Consider the following 23,141-nt stretch of genomic DNA (forward strand, 5'->3'; position numbering starts at 1 on the left):
CCCTTTACCCAACAGACTGGAACAGATCCCAAGGATTTGTTTTGCTCTATGAGGCAAAGAAAAGAAATGGGGAGAAGGAAAACACATTCTTTCACCCAGAAAACAGACTATCTCCTTGGGAGACATGTTGGCCCATGCACGACAGCCCTAACAAAGGGTTAGCAGCACACTAAGTGATAAAAGTTGGATTTGTACAGTGGAGGCTGCAAAGGTTATTTCTCCCCTTGTTTCCCTCAGTTATATAATACAGAAGCAGGCCAAGCTCACCTGAAGCACTGTCATGCTAAGAAATGGGATTTAAACCCCCCAAGGTGTAGGAGGAGGCTTAAACTGCATGATGGAAGACAGATCCTAAATCTGGTCTGCCTCTCTTTATCTTTGACACCTCTTCAACTCAGAGAATAAGTAATCAAAGTTTCTGAGCTTCTGGATAAAGTTATTTCTCAACAGGAAAGCTGAACATATGCTCAGGTTGCAGCACACATCAAATTCTGCAATTCATTTTTGAAGTTCTTCGTTTCAACAGGTTTGGAGTATGAGTATCAGCAAGGTTTTCAATGCTCTGCTGGGGCATTTCCTATTTTAGAGAAAGGGCTACACAGAATCATTAGGTTATAATAGAATCATTAAGTTGGAGAAGACCTTTGAGATTAACAGGTCCAACCATTAACCCAGCACTGCCAAGTCTACCACTAAATCACCTCCTTAAACCCTATATCTTTTAAATTACTTCCAGGTATGGTGACTCAGCCACCTCCCTGGACAGCCTGTTCTAAGGCTTGACAATCCTTTCATTGAACATTTTTTCCAATATTCAATCTAAACTTCCCCTGGCACAACTTGAGGATGTTTCTCTCATCCTATCACTTGTTACCTGGCAATAAGATGACAGTGACCCTTACCTCACTACAATCTCTTTAGTTCATGGAGACAAGAGGACCAGAGATGAGCAGAGGCTTAAGTGACAGAACACTTAGATTCCTTTCATGTCTCTGCTTGTTCTAGGATTCATGTGGTGCTAGTACTTGATGGCTTTCAGAAAGCCATCTCAGGTGCTTCTGACTCCCCTTTTACAAAAGTATTCAAGGATAACCACCTGCCACATATGACACAGGAGATGAAGCTTTAATAACATAAAGGAAACTAAGAACACAGAAAAAAATATTCTACCTTTTGGGTTATCAAACTACTCCTATGTAGCAGAAAAATGGAAGAAAAATCCTTTAGTCAGTGTATGCTTACCCCAGCTATTCTACTCCAGCAGTCATGTGCTGGGAATCTCATATAAATGTCATCTTTAGCCTTTGGCTGCATTTGCCATGATATTAGATGGTACAGAGGCATTTCATACTGAAAAAAAGATTTTTCTGAGTTAAAAATAAAGACTGATCAGCTCCTTGTAAAAAAACCACTATAATAAAAGTCTATTGCATCCACGTCACAGATGTGAGATACCCTCTGAGTCAAAGGATCTACTGGGAGAGTAGCAAGGACAGGATTATTTCTTTTACTTGCTATGTAGTATAAGAAACTTATTAATATATAGCTGCATTTAAATGTAAGATATAATTACTACTAATAACAATTATTTGAGCTCTGGGGAGAAATGGATCAATGGTCTTATCCTGGTCTTGTCAGCACCTGATCTTTACCATGAAAACTTATGAGGCAATCTACATTGTGAATTAACTGAGTCACAGCTTATATTCACTAGAGAAAGAATCCTGATCTGCTGCCATTTCACAGTGCAGATCTTAAAATCAGCAAGCATTTTACTTTTATGGCTGAGTAAGATCTACTGCTCAGCACTATATGCTTGTATAATACTGAATATTGTAAACTATACTCTGGCTTATACTGGTCCACTGTAGGGTAAAAAAAAATAGTGGCCACATCTAAAATTTTACAGTCCTAAGGCTTTGGTACAATCCATTTTGAAGTATTAGATTAGTTTTATGTCACAAAATAGTTCATTGTTTTATCTTTCATTCCTAGTCAAAATTGCATCTTTTCTAGCTGTTAATGAACCCTGCCTAAAGTAGACATTTACATTCAGCCTATTTACCTGATGCATAATGCTTTATGAAAAAATCAGCTCTAAATGATACAGCTAGAATTTTATTACAGACTTTTGATGCAAATAATAAAATCTTTCTACAGCTAATGAACTGCCCAACAAAGCAAGTCTGTTAGTTAGTAAAAATAAATGTTTTTAAAAAACAACCAAGATATTAGAAAAATATGGGTTTCAAAAAATTAATTGACATATATTACTTTCAGAGTTTCTGCAATTCTAATAACATGGAAATAAGCAGCAGGAATGATGACTTTAAAGATAACTGATTTATATTAAAAAATAACAGTCAGATGGCTCAAACAAAGGCAATGTCTGCCTTCCTGGGTTAAGGGTTTCCACCAGTAATTCATATTTGTAATTACAGCACAGTTTCTTGTCCTATAATCTCCTGGACTCACTTGAGAAGCTCTCCTGGTCTTTCCCCTTCCTACTCTGCTAACAAGGATCATGCCAAGGTGGAGTGCTCACATGCATGTGTGTGTCTATGATTACACAAGATTAAGCTTTTGGGGGTCATGGCCTTTCTGTAGGTACTTTAAGAGATGTATGCTTATAGACCAGTTAATAATAACATGAAGAACATGAAGATTTAACTTTCATTGTAATTATCTATAAGAGAATAGTTTTCAGTGTTTCTAGACAGAACAGGCCACAAGATTATGCTACACAATTTCTGTTAACCCACAGACTATCACATTTCACACAGATGCTCTACATTCAACCCAAAATTTCAGGTAAATTACACCAGTTCAGCTCTCAGATGACCAGAGTTTAATATTTGATAAACAGAAACTGAAGCTCAGACAAATACCAAAGACCTTGCAAATAGGAGTTAATCAGGTTAGAGCCTGGCAGCAGGCAAAGAACTCAAGAAGGTGAGAACACATTCACATCTTCCTGATCTAACAGACTTCTTCTAATCTTCCCATGATGATACACAAGACTGTGTCCATGTCAGTCAAACACAAACAATGAGGCTCAGGATGAGAATTGCTATCTCCTGTTTCAGAGCCCCACATGCAAGTGTGGAATACATCAGACTTTAGAGAAAGACAGTTATTAAAAACATTAACGAATCCAATTAATTGTGTGAGAAGGGAAAAAAAGTCCAGCTTCTTGCAGGTGACTGGCTGGAGTCCTGACGCACAAGACTTTATTATAACCACTTTCCTGAGGTAGGACTTCAAGGGTGATGGATGTGCTGAAAGCAGTGAAGGTGACCCAGTTCTGCCCACAGCATCCAAAAGAAAAATAGTAAGAAGTGCTCTGAGCACAGAGCTTAAGGAAAACACACCCATACCTCACACTGGCTCCAAAGGACCATAGGTATTCTACTCCAGGAGGAAATAACTTCTTGCAAAAGGACATTCCAACTTTGCCTCAAAAACCACAAGTCATGGAAAGCCCTGCACCTCACAGCAAACTGCTATCATCCCTCACAATAATTGTGTTATTCAAGGCTGAGTTAGTCATAGTTCAAATTTCAGCCCCTGGATTTCTTTATGTTTTCGCAGGCAGACTGAAAAGTTGTTACCCCTGATTTCCAGCTAGTATTACTTTCCAGTGTTTCCCCATTCTTTTTCCAACTGTATGCAAGCTGCTCCTTATCCTTACTTGGAGATCAATTACATGCACACACCTCAAAGTTCTACATAGCTCACCCTGAAGAGACCAGGAGCTTTGCAGTCAAGGACTGCAAGTCCAGATGTGACTTAGATGAAACTTAAGGTGATTTGCAGGGCAAAATCCAGGGGACAACTACCACTGACTTCTGAAGAGCCAGGATTTATCCAGGCTAGTAGTTTTAATAGAAAATTCTCAAGAGTGGGTATTTCAACCAGCATCTTGGCAAATTTTCAGCTCAGGTAATTATGTTCTGCTCTCTTTAAACGCCTTTGAAGTTCCACTTGGTGAGTTAAACCTCCACGTCCTTTCCTGGACCTGCAAAGACATGAAACTATGACGGCCTATCCCAGAAGCAGCAGCACCTCAGGGATGCACTAAGGACTTCTCCCTGGCTCGATTTTGAGGCACTTGGATGTCAGAGGGAGGAAATGTTAGCTGGGAGACAGAGGAAACTGCACTGATGTTCTTAAAAAGGAACTGCAATAAGCTTAACAAGAGATTTGTGAACAAAATACGGACAAGCAAAATCTAAGTTCTTTCCCTGGAAAGACAAAGTGTTAGCAGGTTTCCCTTCCCATTAACAAAGCAGAAGTCTTCAGGTTGTATTTGCACAGTAACCTTCAGAAATCTTCATAAAGAGCAGGAGATTAGCACCACTCAGACACGCATTGCTCAGCTGTACGAAGGCAGCACCTTATGTGCTCGGCTACGGAATTACGGCGCTCTGTATGTACACAATTGATGCCTAAGTGCAGCTCTTTTTCAAGGGCAGTAAAACCTGAGAGCTGCACGATGAGCAAAATGAGAGACGCAGCAATGTAAAAATATCCAAAGGCTTTGCATAGCTTCTTCAGAATTAATGTCTACAGTATAAATTCATTGATGCTTACTGCTGTTTTGAACTGATAAAACATTTCTTTAAGAGCTGTATATTTTCATTCTAAATATCTTTTCTCAGAGTAGTTAAAAGTATTCCATAAGAAAATATGCTCTTCAGTGCAAAATCAATCACCTCATTTAATGCAATCGTCAAGGAATGTCTCAATTATTATTAATAATACAGAACAGAATATATTCTAATATTCATAAATGCTATCATTTTTGCTGGACCACCACTAACAAGTTCAAGCAGAAAAATGAGACCATTATAAAAAAAATGGGGTATACTTTTATTTTATTTCTGCTGTTAAATTTATCTTTACAAAAAAAAGAAGTCACTTTAACTATCCTGTTTTCAAACCATCCTCAAACTGCATCTGCAGACAAAACTGTTCTTGCAGCACAGCAAAATCTCCTGAACACTTCTGGTGATTTTTTCATGTATATTAGTTGTCACAGCCTCAATTTGGCATCAAAGACTAGTGACAAGTATGTTCTGAAGACAACCCTCTCTCCTTCCCCAATGACATAGTGCCTAAATAGTTGGCTTATCATAAACAGCTGTCTCATAGATGGTTGAAGGCATGTGAAGTTAATGCTGTCCTAAAAACTATACTCTCCTCCCATGCTATGATTTGGAAAGAATAAACACTTTTACTATTTAATGTTTATTACCTAGGGAAGCCCACCATAGTTAGCTTAAATTAAAAAAACCAAATCAACACACAAACCATGTAATTTGCAAATGAAGACTCGCTCAATTTCAACAACTTTGGTCTGCACAGTTCCCTAAAGGTGTTTTTCCCTGAAGCAGTAAAATGTGCCCTTAAGCCAGTAAATGGTTCACTGCCTATCTGGGGAGAGAGATTTCAGGTAGACTTGGGGTTGCAGCAAAATCAGATCCAAATTAAATGCTAACTTGGGCAAAACCCCAATATGCCCTTCTGAGCTGCTGGTCTAATATTATTTTCATCCTCTGCAGCTGCTTTGAGTGTTCTGGGCTCAGATGACAGTAGGTACCTCAAATTCTGAGGAAGAGACAGGAATCACTTTTGGCATTCTATCCCTTTCCTCACCCTTTCTGCTGGGAAGGAAAAAAAAAAAAAAAGAAAAAAGCAAGTTGAGATGAGAGTGAATTCTACTTTTGTAGCCAGGATTCAGAATTCATATTCATCTCTGGAGCTTGATTCAAGAGGAAGTATCTTGAAGCGAGAAGCCTCCAGTGTACAAGTGTTTTAAAAGATGTGCTCAGTAGTTTTGTATGTGTATTTTTTACTGCTGTCTTAGAAGAAACTCTTGCCAAAAGAGTACACTTTTAAGAAAATGCAATAGCTTCCCTTAATAACTCTCATTCCAGTGATGTCTTCTGCTCTCACACCCAACCTAATCCTCCCAAAACACCAAAACAAGAGCACACAAAATATACAGTCCTTAAATAACAAAAGATCATAAGCAACTCACAGTGTAAGTCCCATAGGGCAAATCCAGGCAGCATAAACATGGGCAGAAGTCATACATTTTGGGCCTCACATACATTGCAGGGCCAAGAAGAAAAGTCACTTGAGGGACTGCCAAGTGCACAGGAATGCACCACATCCATGATGTGAATTTGCACACCCTGCTCCTTGCTGCACCTCCAGGCACAGTCTGAAGACACAGCATATAAGTCTTGCTCTCAGGAGATTATCAAGAGAAAGGTCAGCAGAACTTCTGAGTCACACCTGTGGCCTGACCCATTGCAGCCCAATGCTTCCCACATCTCCACTGCTTTCACCTTCACCTGCCATTAACACAGCCCATCTTAGCTGGGACAAGGAGCAGGATCCTATTCTCTTAGCCTGATGGAAGGGCCCCACTCTGCCTTACCACCACGTAAGAAATGGTCAATAGTAATAAATCTTCCTCCAGAAATGAGACTGCCATTACCAATAAGCCCTACCTCTAATCAGATCCTCAAAAAATAAACTTCTAATCCCTCCCGTTCTTTTTACATGACTGAGCCATCTTCCTGGTTAGCAAATGAAGATTAAAAGCATTCAGTTCTGCAGGGGTATGCACCAGGAGAAATAATAAATATGTTGCCACTAGAGAAATTCTGACCCTTTTGGAATACTGGAGCACTATTAGGCTCATTGCTAGCATCCATAATAAATACAGTGCTCCTAAATTTAAAAGGCCCATTTAAAATATTCCTAGACACAGTGACCATTTCACAAGTTTATACTGAATAGCGTAAAAGAAAACAGAACAATTTGGTTTTCAAACACCCAGCACTGATACTATTGACATTTAGCTCCCCCCCAGCGTTAACCTTATCTTCTTTGTCCTTGTCTCTCCCATTATTCTTCCTTTCTTTGTTTACTTGATCTTACTTTTCTCATCCTGTCATTTACACAGTAACATTATTTTAACGAGTACATTTGAACAGGAACTACACCAATTACTATATCATCCATTTTTGCTTAGCCTTTATAAAGAAAGGGAGAGAAAGGAAAGGGAAAAGATTAAACCGAATGCAATAGTTTCGAGTTCCTTGCAAAGTGCCACCGCATCTCAAGTTAAGCCTGCTCTGCAGTGAATGTATAAAATATATTCAGTGCCGTATAAGTAATGACATATCAATTAACTGTGTCACAAGGTCTAAAAATATGCAAATTACTGTACTTCAATTAGAAAAATCTACATCCTTGGAGAATATTGTAAATCAGGAAATTTGGGAGACATTAAGAGTAATCAGTGAAGGAAAGCATGCACTTTCTCCTGTATCCTATTTTTATACATACATAATGAAATAATTATAGCTACACTGTATTTATGCCTCTGCAAAAATATTAAAATCTTAAGATCTTTACAATGATAAATTTAATCCACATTACGTTTGCAGACAACATTAATTATATGAAAAAGAAATCTATTATCATTCAATATAACTAAGTTGAAACTAATTTGGACATGTAAATTAGACATACGACTTTCCCGTAGTAGCAGTATATTAGAAAACAGATTTTTAAAAGAGATATATTAATTGAAGAGGTCACACGTGTGAAAAATGCAAGTATCTTTCATTTGATACTATGACAAAAAATACATATTGAGAAAAAAAAATGTATATACTCATTATGAGAAAAATAAAGTTTTAATGTTCTAACAGCAGCTCTTCAATGATTATTTTTCTGTTAGGAATGCTACATCATACCCAAAGACTATCAGTCCAGTGTGTGCAGTTGTCAGTGTCAGTTTTCAAAGAATGGGTCATTCACCACTGTAGCACCTGTGGTGATATCTTTTGTTTGAAATTCAGTTTGTATCTGTTTCAGAGATGCCATAAGAACACATATAAGGAGCAAACACATGACTTGGATCTGCAGTGGCTCCATTCCTCACATACACTGTAGCCTTGAAAGGACTGTACAGATGAGCAGGAGACAATTCCCAGGACTGCTGCAGCAGAGAAGGGCTGTCCTGGCCTTGGACAGCCTGTTGGAGAAGCCTGTTGGAGGAGCCTTGGAGAGCCTATTGAGAAGGATAGTTGTTCTCTCTTGTTCACCATGGAGGTTCTCCATCTCCCAACAATGCTGATGGTGACCGCCACTTGGTGAGGACCCTCTGAGGCATTCAACGTCTTTTGGGACAATGAAGTCCACCACCATGCCTGGGTCACCTCCCAGTGAAGCTCCCATGGCTTGTTGCCCAGATGGCAGGAGTTAGGAGAGCCGGGTGGGAGTCTGGGACAGCATCTACCCAAGCACATGGGCTCCTTTGCAGACACAGTCATACAGGGAACAGAAACACAAAGGCAGCCAAATTCATGCATGTATCAATTGCAAAAAGGAAGCATTCCAATATTCCAACACTGAAAGTGTGGGGCTTTAAATACCACAATTATGATCTTGCATTTATCTAAGGAATAGGGGCACCCAGTGGCCAGTGCAATCAGAGGTAAACAGGCAAGATTGGGAAAAGACACAAGAACAGAACCGAGTCATCAAACAACCTCTGACCTGGGAGCTGAGACCACCAAATCCTGACAAAAGGTGCTCAGAGTACAGCAGTTTGTAAATATCAGAGGACTACACAGCTCCAGAAGGCTCAAGGCTATGCAGGATTATTCATGGGATTCTCCACAAGTCACTCAGGACTCAGTTCTCCTCTTAATGAAGGTGACATATTTCCTCATTGACTTTGAGGAAAATAAGGACCAGCCCTCCAAGAAAACATCTTAAACAGCTGCAACTGGCCTGTGCACACCACCACTAATAAAATAGTATCACACACCTGTCTCTCACCAAAATCAGAGCTATAAATGGATTTTAAAAATGTATATAGGCCAGTTTTACTTAAGTAAAGGAGATTTCTGATAAACATGCAAATAGGAATTTAAACAGCAATTTAAAGACCACGAATTCAATTCTCATTACTTATGCAAACTATCATGGTCTTGTCATGCTTTATTTCTCTGCCTTATCATTTTATCCATGGTATTTCCCCTCTGTTGCTGTATTTTCTTTTTTCCTGTCATCTACATTTTCTGGATGCATTTTTAATGTCCTCACCTCCATATTTTAACCTTCCAGGTAATACAGGATTTACAGCAGCAGACAGGGTACAGGCATCCATATGTAAGGAACGGCACCTCCTGTAATTCCTTGATACATAATTGCAGGAAACAGAAAACTTAATGATATTATCGGACAAGTAGTTTATCATTTGAACCTAAGGGCATTTATAGGCTGCAAGCAGAAAACAGATAAGACAGATTTACAATTGCATTTCTACATCTTAAAACTTTAAAAAACTTTAGGTGGTTATTTATAGGGAATAGCTGTATCTCCTTGAAAAAAAATATTTTATTTCGTTCAATCTGTGTTAGATTTATTTGCCATATTTCTGTTTGTCATTATAATTGAGGAAAATGCCAGAATAACCATCCTTCCTGAACTGTAGGACAGCCATCAGATAAGGATCAGAACAAATTCTAAAAAAAAACCCTCACGAGTTATGATTAACTCTATGTAAAAAGAGGACAGGCAAGGAGAAAAAAAATACAAGGAAGAGAAAACCATAATCACCAACTATCATTCCTATGGGAAAGGAAGGGGAGGAAAAAACCAAGGAAAAAAAAAGCAGAACGAACAACAGACAGAAGTATATGCTGTAAATCTAGCATACATTTTATTACCACCTATGTGCTGCTACACCCCAAGACCTTGCAATTTAGTTGCCTATTATTTGCCTTTAAACATTAGCAGAAGAGATCTACCATTTTTGAAAGGTAATTATACTGTAATGCAGATGGCAGTAAAACAATTACACAAGATAAGCCCTTGCAATGATCTTTACAAAGCAAACCAAAAGTAGTACTGAATCATAAAAGACCCAACGTGGAGAAGGCTGCATTGCAGCACTACTGCTCTGCTACAAGCTCCCCTGCAAAAGTGGCAGCACAATATTGCAAACAGCATAAGAGGCAGACACAGTGAAGGTTAAGCACTTCGTAAATTTAAAGGATTCTTAATCCCAGACTAATCCTTTACAGTCTCTATTTGGTGTAGATCCTAAAATACTCCCAGTGCTACAGAAATGCTTGTTTGGGTGTTTTTTTTTCTCCAGCATAGAGTTTAACTTTTACACTCTCCTGCTATCTACAAGCTCTGTTAGCACACTGTTCTTTTTAACAGCATTTTTCCTGCCTTCTGAAAGTTGTTGAGACACAGTGCATGCAACTGCTGAAGAATCATTAATTACTATTAATAGATGTCTCTGAAGATTAAAAGAACTATAACAAGTAGTTTGACTGTCACATCAACGCACCTGGTATTTTTATGACTTGTTAGTGACTCTACGGAGATTTGCGATGGCAAACGGCGCCTCATCAACCCATGCTGACTGAGATTGCCTACCAGTTCCAAATACATCCTTCTTCTTTTAAACTTTGACCAGCTACTCAACAGATCAGGGCATTCTCCACTGATACATTACAGAGAGGAGCTAGCATCAGACATGCACAGGAAAGAGGACACAGAGGAGATAGGATCTGATCTTTGCTATTTTTCAGTGCATAAAATAACAGCATATCATCTACCTTTTACAGGTCATTTTTATCAAGTTGCAGGCCAAAATGAAATTTGACCTCCATTTTCCAGCTAGCCCAGAGATGATAAATTTAATGCAGACAGTGTAAATGAATGAGTCTCTACTAGGGAAAAGCTGGATTGGTGAGAATTATTAGTGGTGAAGTTTCTGCCCCTGTTTTTTCCATTTCATTTTTCTCCTACAGTTTTTGTCATCCTCTTCCTGTACTTTTCTTCCTCTTTCACCACAGTCTGACCCCTTTTCCATGAGGAAGGATAACATTTACTGCAGCCATGCTCTGGTCACTGCAACCATTCTTCTCCTTCTGGATAATTAAGAGTGCAGGGCAGCAGGGGGCTGAGTCTGTAACCTCACCCAAAGGAGTCAAAGCGATTGCTTGTATGGTTCAAGAGAAACTAAGCCAGGCTAAACTCGGCAGACACTTACATAGAACTTTATAGCACCACACTTGTATCGTTTCTGTATTTCTTGAGGAAAAACACAGAAATAAAACATATGCAAAGGTATGCCTGCTGAGGACAATCTCCTAAACCCACACGTATCTTTACTCACACACAACATCAGGGCTTGGGCTATAACCTCTTCAGAGCAATCTACTTTCCATTACAGGTTAGTAGAGAAGAGGTCCCTGGCCAGAAGTGTTGGCTACAACCACGACTGGAAAAAAAAAAAAAGAACTTCATCAGTTTGTAACAGATTGTTTTAAACCCTGACCTGCCTTCCAACAAAGGCTGTTCCACTTTGCCAGCTGAGTGTAAGTCTTTAGGCTGACAGTCCTCTTCCATTAATTGCTTTGATGAAGGAAAGAAATGAAGACTAATGATGAACCTGGTGGACCCATCCATGTGGCTGCAGTTTCTATTAACAGTCAGCTGTCCTAGAAAATCTTACTATTATCTTGGATATCCCTTTCCATGCTGTTTGAAAATAGTGACTTATTGCCAATGTAAATCTGATATTCCCTTGCTTAAGAAAATGTGGTTTTATTATTAAAGCAAGATGCTTTACTGGAGAAAATTTAGCACCACAGAGAACAGCAATGGATATATTTCATTATTATTATTGTATACAGGGTGCACTGGTTGTAAGAGGAACATCTGTGCTCCTAATTTTATTATAACTTCCAGTATTTACGATATCCAGTGAGGCAAGCAGCGCACACCATGTGTGCATCTAAAAGACAGAGACAATAACAGATACATGACAAACTCCTGAAACTCTGCACAGCTCCACGTTTTTGTCTGTGACACACAAGGAGTCACTACACACAATGAGGCCATAAAAACCTGATGGAAACCACAGCTGAATTCACTGGGCCAAAGACCTTGTGTTTCCAATGGTCTCCCCCTCTGGAATTCACCCTCAGTGAGGAGATGAGATTGAGCACAAATACTAAAACTATCAAGACTGCAATTCAAAGCTGGCAGTGGATCTTCTACATCACTGAGTGCTGAACAGTAGAATGGCCCCAGGAGTGTAATCCTGAATTAAACTACACAAATTCAAGTACCCATAAGCAAAAGATGTATAACTGAAGCAGAGGGAATTAGAACTAGTTCCTTCTCTTGAAGGGACCAGATGTTTTACAGGCATACTGTAGTACCTCTCTACCATGGTGACAGATGCCTTTGTGATTCCTGTAACTGGTGGCAATGGCAGTGATAAAGGTATGCTACTTTTATCCCACTGGACTGAAAAACATTATCTTTGAATCTCAAAGTCTGGAAAAAGAGGAGAAAGCTGGATACCAGTTCTGTGACAAGCAAACATATAAAGTAAAATGTCATGGAAAAAGAACAACATATTTAAAAAATCCTTTCCCACTACTGCAGAAAAATGAGGAGTTATTGTGGGAGGGAGGGAAAAAATCCTGCAAATACAGTTCTAACAAGTCCTTGAGGCTGGCCTGTTCCTCCATGTCCTGTCCCAGAAATGTATCATACAGCTGTTTGCACACCCACTGATCTGAAGCATATTCCTTGCCTCTCACATACCAAAGGAGGCAAGGCAAGTCAGCAAAGTTTACATTTTAAACAGCAGTTGGAAAATTTTTCCTACAAGTACACACTCCATTTATCTCCTACTGAATCCCACAGCCTTTGTGCTTCCCAGGCACATTCCTAGCTCCCTAAAACTCATCCAAAGGATGCCCAGGAGCTGGAGTGGATAGAAAGGAGAAGAATAGTTGGCCAGGCTTCTATCCAAATCCTTGCAGTATCTCCTTTAGCCACTGTCAGAAGCAGTCTGTTGTGCTAGGCAGCTCACATATCTGACCTGTAGAGCATTTCTGATGCTCTTATGTAGTACACCAGTCTCCTCAGAGAAATTCCCATTGGGCCTTCTGAAACAAACATTACACTCACAGGAATATCTTGCAGTGACATATTCAAGCCTGCAACCTGATTTTCAGAGTGTAATTGTTTGCCTAAGAGCTCCTATACTGCAATCATTCAGATAAAACAGCAGCCAAAGAGAAAGTAGAGCCACATTAAATTGTGGCTGAGAAAGTGCAGTTAAACTGCACCAAGGTAAAGCTATCAGGGCTGGTGAAAAGAGAGAGGAGGGCATCCAGGCAAGCACCAAGGCCAAGCCCTTGTCTGCTGCTGCACTGACACCTCTGTGGTGAGGTCCATGGGGTCCCCACTGCAGTAAGAGGGTGACTCTGACAGCAACTGCTCATTCCTTTGGAAATAAAATGGGAAAGAACACTGTACACTGAAAAAGAAAACCGGGAAAATCAAGAAATTAAGAGGCAATGTATATGAAAGGAGACAAGACTCTGTAATAAAGTTGGGTGGCTCAAAGTGTGCTCTGACTGTGCCTTTGCTGCCAGTGAAGGTCCCACGGTGCTGAGGATGGAGTGGGAACAAGGTCCCCCCGAGGCACACGGGGTCTCTCTGAGTGAATGATCCCTGGCCAGCAGAGCTGTGCAGGTAAGGGCAGCAGCACAGAGCACTCCTGCTGCCAGAGGTGTGCTGCTGCTGCTGCTGCTCCTTCTGCAGGGACAGGCAGGCACTGCTGTAATAAGCTACCTTGTCAAAAAGCACTGTTTTGCCAGGACAAGCTATTTCCAGCAGTCCACCCAGGACTGTTTTGCTGTTGCAGGGTGTGGGTATAGCTGTATCAGCAGCCTGCTCCTAATGGAGACAGAGCTTCAATGCTGCTTTCCACATGGAAAAGGGCAGCACGCAGGGCAGACATTTTGCCACTTCACCTCCTCCTAGTCCTATGCCCTGTAATGCAAATGAACCAGTTTCCCAGTCATTTTCTGATGTTTCTGGCAGAAACAGGTCATAGTAGGCATATGGCTCTGCAGACATATGGATCAGGATTTTGGGCAGTTCTCTGACACAGAGAGAGAGAGCAGAAAGTGTCAGTACAACATTTAATACATCCATGGAATTGCATGGTGCATGACATTGTGCAGGAAAAGAAAAAGTAAAATGGAAAGCTGATGCCTTTCAATAAAGATTGATTTGAGGAGAATCACAGAGAACACATCAAAACTGCAGAGTTGTTTTACAGCTAAAAAGAAGAAAGACTGGGGATTTACAAAGCTGCTGGCCTTGACCACTGCTGGTTAAAATCCACCGTTGCAGAGAAGGCAAGTGACTGTTCCTCTGTTTCCATTTGTGTATTTTTATTATTTCTTTTTAATGCATTCCAGGTATGTGTAACACTGCAAGCTTTACTAGATCTAAACAGCTGTATTCAACACATGGAAATACAGTATGTCCAACACCTTTTCTTTTGCCCCATCATCTGTCTAATATAGCCCTACAATCCAACTGCAACAAACAATATGAAGATAAAATTAGCTATGATCTCTGTATTGTATGATCCATCAGAAGTCTGCTATCATCATAGAACAGCTGGAACAATTTGAGGCTAAGCACTTCAGCAACAGCCTACAGCCTAGCTTATATCAGGATTTTCCAATGCAGACTAGATCAAAACCTTCTGATCTGGATATTTTAAAACTATTTCTGAACAGAGAAGTTGCAAACTTAGCTTCCTGCACCCATGAAGAAAAGAAAATAAATACATTACTCTGTGTCCTTTACCTTCTACAGACTTTATGGAGAAATTTCCTCAACAAGCTGATCCACACTCCTCTACAGGAGTATTTTGAGATGAAACAGAAATAAAAGCAGGTTAACGCCTCCCTTTGAATTTTTACAGATCATGCAGATGCTAATACCATATTTACAAGTTCCAAGCATTCCTAGTATTAAAAAAATACCTTTTTTTTCACTTGGTGGTATTTTGCAGGTAAGAAAGGGCATCAGTAGAACCACTGTATAACACTGTCCAAATGGATCTGAACAGACTGAGCTGTTCCCTTTCAGGCTCAGATTGGCATTGCCCCTGAGCAGCTGTGTTGCAGGGGCTTCTGCTGGCCTCCCAGACAGCCCCCACACGTTTGCTGCCCAGAACTGGGGAGAAAAAAAACTCATCAGGTCAGGCAAAATCCTAAGGAAATTTTGAGGCTGGCTCCTAAAAAGGGCAATAAGACAATTTGGTAGGTGTAGAATTGAGTAAGATCAAGACTTGGAGAGAAACAGCAGGAAACAAGTGACTGATCCTGCTGGGGGCTAAAGTGCCCTCTAAACTTAACAACTTCCAAAGGATCGGCACGCTGCGAGAAGGGCGTCACTTCACAAGATCCACCTCCTCGGCAGGATTTGTGGGTGCTACTATTCTTGGCACTCTCATGGCTTCATGTATAATTTTGTGTAAGTACATTAACCTTGTTGTGGCTGAATTCACTCTGTGCTTTTCCCTCCCTCTCCCTCAAAGAGCTTTCTGATCTTTGGAAAAGTCAATATGGCTTGTAAGATATCTCATTATCACTAGATGAAAAATGGAGGGCACGATTCTGCCATCCCTCCTCATTCAAGCATCCCCAGTTCTTTCAGCTGTGTTAGTAAATGCTACTGGCCATGAATAAAATGCTACAAGGTAGGACTTTTAGCAGAAAGAAAAAAGGATACTAAATGTCAATGCTAGAAACTTCCCACATCTTAAAGAAGCAAGGAATATTTAAAAATGGAATTATGCATTGAGTACACAATTCTTAAAAATATCTAGAAGTCACATTTCCATTAAAATACTGCAACACACACACAGAGACAAAAAAAATCGCTCTGTTAGAAAGAATGCTCTTCAGGCAATAAAATCAAGGCTCCAACATTAAGCAATGAAAGAATTATGGTTGCTGATGCAAACTTAATTTGGTATCCTTTGCGTATACATTATCATACACTCTAATTTTGTTAACATTTTTTTAAGTGCACTTCTCCTTCACAGCACAGGATGGATGGTGTTGAATTAATAAAGCAAGTATTCAATATTTTGTCTTATCATTGTTCAGGGTACGGCCTTATGGCTTGTTTCCTGCTAGCTATTCAAATAGTGCTCTGAAGACAAAATTATTAATTTCCTTATGGGCTTTTCTGTAGCACTCATCACTAAAATAAGTGAGGGTTTCACAGCCACTTCACTAATCTTCACCAAATCCCTGAGAGTTGAGGGAACTATTATTCTGCTTTATACATTGGGAGCTTAGGCACAGATAAATTAAAACCAGACATACCCACTAATTTAGGAAAGTCTGCCTTAAGATGTCCAGGCCATGATTTTTCAGAATCTTTAACATTATGCAGTGCTTTGCATCTTCAAAGTGTGAGTCTCACTGCTTTCAGTTACAGCTATGCTCTTCTGCAAAACAGGCCCTAGGGCTGAGCTTGGGCTTCCAAAAAATGTGAAACATGCTATTAGTGATTGTCTTAAAAAAGTCTGATTTATGGGCTTTAGCATCTCTGAGAAAGCTGTGACAGAAGGAGAGGCAGAACCCAATTCCAACAGAGGCCAGTTCCAGAGGCCCAGTAGCTAAACAGGAGGCCAACAGCTGCCTGCTATCACTGCCATTCACCTCCAACCTCTTTTACGATTTCAAGGGACAACAGTCCTGTTCACAGAAATCCTGGCTTGTCCACTTACCTTTATTTGCCCTGCACAATTAATGATGCTTAAACCATGGGGAACCAATGTGTCATTATGAGCACAAGACTATTACAATGTGTAAGGGGATAATGAGTATGGCATTAATAACTTTTCTGTATTTCTTAATAGTTCTAAAGCTTATTGTTTTATTGCAGATTGTAGATCTATTTGTATTTGTCCCCCAAAAAGCAGAAAACACTAGAACTGTGGCATCACATGGCTATCCTCCCACTTACTCAATTTGGGTTTTAAGTGTTAAGTTCTACCACTTGGATTTGTGCAGCTTCTAGAATAACTGACAGCAGTAATATATTATCTTCACTGATGTGGCCAAACACTTGAAAATTGATGACAAATACTCTTACAAGGAGAATTTGGAGGTATTTGGGAACAGCAAAAGACAGATGAGCATGACCTTCCGAGTTTCCATTCCTCATGATGCTCAAAGGGATCCCAGTCTCCTTGCCAGGACTAATCACTTTCCAACCCATGTTTTTACATTCTCTTCCCTTTCCCCCTTACTCATCCTTTTTGCCTCACCAGACTAGGCCTGTTATGTCCTCCCAAGACACTGTCTCTCCTTTCTCTCTTTTAACACTTATCCCAGTCACAGAATCTCCCTGTTTCAGCCTCTCCCATGCTTTTTAACACATTAACACATTCCTCGCATCAGGCCCTAGTCCAAATGATCTCTTTACCTTCTCCAGTTTCTTTTTCCAGTCAGTTCCAGTTCTGCACGATTCTTCTGGAGAAAAAGTAGTTCCCCATTCATCCACAAAGAGTTACTGGACTATCAATTTGAGTTTCAGGTGTAACCTTTTCTTTAAGTTCAGGATTTCCCATTCTCGCCCAACATCCCCAACTATTAGTCTCACTCCTCTAGGTGTTTTTTAGGCTGTTCATCAAGTCAGTCCCAGCACCGTCCTCCAACTCTGTGTTATGTTTCTTTCTTTTTCTTTGAGCCCCATTCTGCCCAATTTCCTGGCCAGTCTCTTCCTCCACCCATTTACTGATTTAGCACTTCCAGTTTTATTTTCTGCATTACCTCACTCAGCCAACTTGTCTTTTTTCAACTTTGAAAGCCTGGGCGTCAGCCAGGATTGGTGCAGCCCTAACAGGTAAGGTCCACCTGAGACACACTTGTCCTCCACAAGTTCCAGATTCACAGCACCTCATGCAGACACAATGGCTTTTACCAAGCCCAAGCACAGGCACAATCACCTGTAATGTAAAGAAAACCCTAACAGAATCTTCAAAGGATGTATTCCAGTCTTCTTCTCCTTTAGGATTCAAAAATTGATTAAAAATGGACCAGATTTAACAAACACTAAAGGAATATCCTTGATAAAGGAAACTACCCCCCCCTGCCTATTATCAAACCACTGCTCTGAAGCACAAGCTGCTTGGAAAGTCCAAAGCGTTTCTTAAAAAGAGTAGAATAGCATGGTTTTCAGCACTTCAAAAAGTTGTTCACTGTAGATAGTATTTGCAAGGAAATTTTGCCAGAAAGTGTTTTGGTAAAATGGTTTTGAAGTTCTAAGCAGTGGAAAAAGGGATACTTAAGGACGTAGTACACAGCTGTAAAAACCACCTGTCCTGTCACACTCCCGCCCTCCTTAGAATAAATCCAATAACTTCTCATTTCAACCAAGAGGAGCAAAGCCGGGAAAGAAGCCAGAGACATACTTTGATGCAAATAGGGTCAGGAGACCTTATTGGACAAAATCCTCTTTCTTCCACTTTCCTGAAGATGACCTGAAAGTCACCAATGCTAATTCTGCTCATTCTACCTACAGATGCAAGATAAAAGGCATCAGCATTTGTTGTTTTGACTAAAGCAATTAACTAATATTCAGGATTCGGCTGCAGCTTCCATTCAAAAATATATTGCTTAGGGAATTGCGTTTGGCTTGAAGGCAATTCTGTTTCATCAAGTGTACTGTACAAGATACTCCTTAGTAACAACAAACAGGAATTAAACATTTTCCTACTTCTGTAGCCCAGCACCTTCCTTTGGGCCTTCAATCATGCTAACAAGTGCTTTGTTTCTGTGGGTTGGAGCTTTTTTAAGCTTTCCATCATAATTACATTCTAAATGTACTATTCCTGTTGCCCTGCCTTGTCACCACTGCCTTGTTATGCCTCAGGTGCTTTTGCTCATGTCAGCTCATGCACTTGTGAACACACACACACACACACTCACCCACTTCTGCCACACCATACCAGCAAAACAGCACAGAGCCAATTTCATTTGCACTTGGCTACAAACACTACGTATTTTTAAGGAGGCTCTGACTCAGACTATGGTAAGTACCTTCTAAAAACTTTCTTTTCCTTGGCTGAAAAAAGGGTCACCACATCCACCAACTCCCTCCCTCCAGGATTTATCACAAGCCTGGCATAAAATAACATCAGACTGGGCCCTGTTTAGCCATACAGAACACAGGTAATTTGAAAAGGGCTACAGGCAATGTGACTTACCCAAAACAGCCCAAGTTTCTCATCTGATCCTCTACCCCAAAGATACCCATGTTGTACTTACAGACACTTATATCACAGATATGCTGCTATGTGTGTCTTTTAGACATGGTAACACTGAAGACATGCACTCAGAAAAGAAAAAAAAAATCCGTTTAGTAACTATTTCCAGTGTTTTTAAAATATTAAAAAAAAAACCCAAAAGCAAAGAAGAAAAGTTTTTAGTTCTATTTAAACATGTAGATGACAAATATGTTAAATAAAGAAATAAGGCCATGCTCTGAACAGACTCCCAGCCATTTGGCTGCAGTGATCTGTCTTTGGGTGCCAGCAGCACTTGGCCAGCCCCGGGCAGGAACCTCAACTTCGCTGCAACCTCCAGCCTGGTGTGAGCTTCTGTGTGGCTTGCGTGACTCCAGCCTGCTTAAAACAAAGCTACCAAGGATCAGAGGCGTGGGAGAAACTGCTGTGACATCCTGGCCTTTTTCTTGATCGCCAGAAGCACAGAAAGGGTCACGTTTTATCAGGCTGTGGTATGAAGCTGGGAGGTTAACAAGGGAAGCAGGGGAGAGAGAGAGTGTGGGCACAGGTGGGCATGTGGATGGCACTGGGTGCTTCAGAGCTTCCTTAATTTAGCACCTCACAACGAATTTTCATTTGAACAATTTAGTAAATTAGAAATATGTTTTTCTTTAGAGTATTTCTTTTTTTCTGTGCTTCAGAGTATCGAGTAGCAGGGTGGAGAAAACACTGACGTACAGCCTAGAAACTTCCTTTTAGTAGGTTTGGTACCAAGAAAATACAAAATACAGACCTGCAGAGCTATGTGACTGAACATAAAAAGGAGCAGCTCACTGAGCACTGTAGCTATCTAGAAAACACACATAAAAATTCAGAGAAGAACTGAATGAGAAGCAATAGCACAATTTACTTACAATCTGGAATATCAGCAGGATTTTAGTTTGTTTTTTGTGGGTTGCTGGGGTATATGGTACATTACAGTAGAGCATCAGCACTAATTCTACATGGCAGCTCCTCAGAATACCATCTGCTTCCCCGGTAACTGTTAATATAGTTGTAATTATCTACTTCTAAGCACTTTATTGGGAATATCATTTGCAAATTAATCAACTACAGACCGGTAAAACAAATGACATGCTTGTCTGAAAACAACAGCATTATTTCAAATTATTTTCCTGAGGGTTGGGAAATACCAGTCATAGCCAAAACTGGAAACAGGGCAAGGAAAGGTCTATGTTCAGCTCAAAAACACTCATTCTAGCTACATTCACCATGAATTTGTGGGTATAGGAAAGAGACGACTGGTTGTCAGGATCATCCCACTTCTGAATCACTTTCTCATTGCTTCATACAATCCAAGTTCTTCCAGGACTTTGCTTTCTCCACCTTGGCATCTTTCCTTGATTCAGGCTACTCCAGCCTCTTTGCCCTTGATCTCTTCCCTTCTGCCATTTTTGCACAGCTCATACATCTCACTGCTGGCTTCTATATCATTGCTTGCTTTCTTCAGCATGGAATTTTTAGCTCTGAGTACCCCATCATCCTAAGATAATGTCCAATCACAGAGCTGTGATACAAAGTCAGCGTGGGATTTGTTCCTCCAAACCCCAGTTACATGCTCACCATGTTGCAAAACTGAAGGCTGCCAAATGCCAGTAAATACCAGGTTGAGCTGCATGTTCCCATAGAATGAAGTAACCTTAATTATTTGAAAGATGTTTCTATGAGGAATTATTAGAACCACACAAAAGCACTGTCCCCACTGAAGTTTCCAATAAGCTATTAGGAAAATGAATTTAGAGGAGCACAATAAGCAACCATGCTGCTATCAGTTTACTCATGCAGATACCATAAATAGCCCTTCAATGATAATGCTGTTGAGCAAGAGATTTTTAAAATCACTTAACTTGTAATTCTTGAAATATTAGAAGCCTTGCAAAGTTAATGCAATATTCTAGCTCAATGAACAAGCAATACATAAGGCTTGTTTTTTGTGGCATCTGTTTGCAGTGTCCTTTTTTTGACAGTAGGTCTAAGTGAAGCACTGTCAAATGGCAGACAGTGGGGTAAGCTGATCGATAATTGTGGAGTGCCATTTCTACATTCATGGTTGAGAGCTCACAAATAAAAGCAAACAGGTTATCTGCTCTGTGATATAAGTGTCCTCAGATCACTGTATTCCAGCATCTCAGCACTTTCCTTATGCTTTTCCCATCAGTGCCTCTTTCATCTATTAACGCAACAATCAAGGTTAAAAGCACAAAGAAAGTAGATTGTTTGGGGAGAAAAATTAAATTAATTTCTTCGGAGTGATAACTTCTGTGTATTGCTTCAGCATGCATAGAACCAGCTCCCCAAGCAAAAATCCTGTTTTTTGACTTAAGAAATATGGATCTATTTTATGTTTCTTCAGCTGTACACTATTCAAGGACCTAAATGTAACTTTATTAAATAACAGTTCAAAGTAATAAGAGTTTATGTTCTTTAAAAAATTGAAGTCCTTGAACAGAAAGGACTCACTCAAGAACTGAAGCGGCAGACAAACAACTCAGCTGGTAAACCTCTGCAACTGAAAGGGTTTCTCTTCCTTCTCATCACTGTTCCAGTGAGCAAGAGAGTTGTTACCGATCATCAGGGCTGAATAGATACTACTAACTGCTACTTTTGTGCATGATGAACCTTTTTTTAAGGGTTACAGATACTTGACTCCAACAGCAAGCATTTCATAGTAACTGTAATAAAATGGTATTCTACCTGTGGCAATCCATTCATAATGAACTGGAACTTTGTGTATGATTCATCACTTCTGCTTTTACTATTTCATTTAACTTCATAAAATAGTCTGGAAAATTGGTGTGAAACTCCATCCAAATCTTTCAAATTTTTACATTGTTTTACAGACGTACTTAGAAAATGCATTTGATTTTATTCATAGAAGGCTATGTTCTTTAATGTATGATAAACACCTTGAGAAAACCTAACTGTTTTTTAACAAATCATGCAGCCTCTCTTGTAGATAGCAGGCTTCTATAAATGTCAGCTAAAGAAAAATTTTTGCCAGATCCATGAATAAATGGCTCAAAAGTTACCATCTGCAAAGAGTGCACAAGAAAAATCTTTCTCTTTAGCAAAAATTGTTATTTAGAGTATGTGTTCATGATAGTATATAAAATTTTACATTTTTGGGGGAGTTCACTGCACTCTATAGAATAAAACATAACAAAGTTAGATCTTTATTGTTTTCAAGGGCCTATGCCAGTAAACATCAATTAATATCTGGCCCATGAATTGTTTTTCACATATTGCTGAGACTGAAGCTCTAGGTATTGAGCACAGACTGCTGAAAAATAACATTTGTAAGTTAAAGACCTCTGTGCAGAAGTCTAAATCACATCTTATGTCCCACTTACATGTGACATCTTCAGTTCATTACATGTGAATTAGCAACCTCAGTGATATCTCTATTTCTTGCAGTAAATATGCTTTCCCAACTACTGTACATCAAAACCTTCTTTTCACTGCTCCTAAATGAACTTTACTACTTATTACATCCTCACTTATCCTCTATTTAGAGCTGTGCTGAGGCATTAAACAGCACTGCATGCCAGCAAGCAATTCTTGACCTTCTTTCTCTTACCCGAAGTAGCACAACGGTTAGGAAAACACCTCCCTAGGGAGTCAAAATTCCATGCAAACTTAGTAATTCTTTTTCTGATGTATTTATTCATAGGAAACAGGTCATTTAATAATCTAAATGTGGTTCTCAAGCAACCCAACTTCGAAAATTCTAATTAAAATGTTCAACCTAAATGGGCATTGGAAAGAAAGGAAAGGGTGTCCCCATTTTCTTGTTATTTCCAAAGCATCAGTAAAAATAAACAAGCAAAGGAAACTGGAAGAAATGTGAGAACACTGGAGATCTGACACCAGCCCAGCAGAACAATTCAGAGCTAAGATAAAT

The 23,141-nt window shown here is 39.8% G+C and overlaps 1 protein-coding gene and 1 long non-coding RNA gene across 3 annotated transcripts in view; both read right to left on the reverse strand.

The window, feature by feature from the left end:
• The window catches only part of PPARGC1A (PPARG coactivator 1 alpha), a 361,917-nt gene that overhangs the window by 216,116 nt on the left and 122,660 nt on the right, over nucleotides 1-23,141 (reverse strand). The gene's annotated exons all lie outside the window — the stretch shown is intronic.
• LOC146767553 (uncharacterized) overlaps nucleotides 1-23,141 on the reverse strand; it is a 158,036-nt gene that overhangs the window by 14,101 nt on the left and 120,794 nt on the right. Inside the window, exon 2 of the long non-coding RNA XR_014954752.1 lies at nucleotides 1-23,141. This exon is cut by the window's left edge and continues 14,101 nt beyond it; it is cut by the window's right edge and continues 50,328 nt beyond it. This is a non-coding gene — a long non-coding RNA (uncharacterized LOC146767553).

Source organism: Lonchura striata, chromosome 4 (genome assembly GCF_050655825.1).
Source record: "Lonchura striata isolate lonStrDom1 chromosome 4, ASM5065582v1, whole genome shotgun sequence".
In the NCBI taxonomy this organism is placed as follows: Eukaryota; Metazoa; Chordata; class Aves; order Passeriformes; family Estrildidae; genus Lonchura; species Lonchura striata.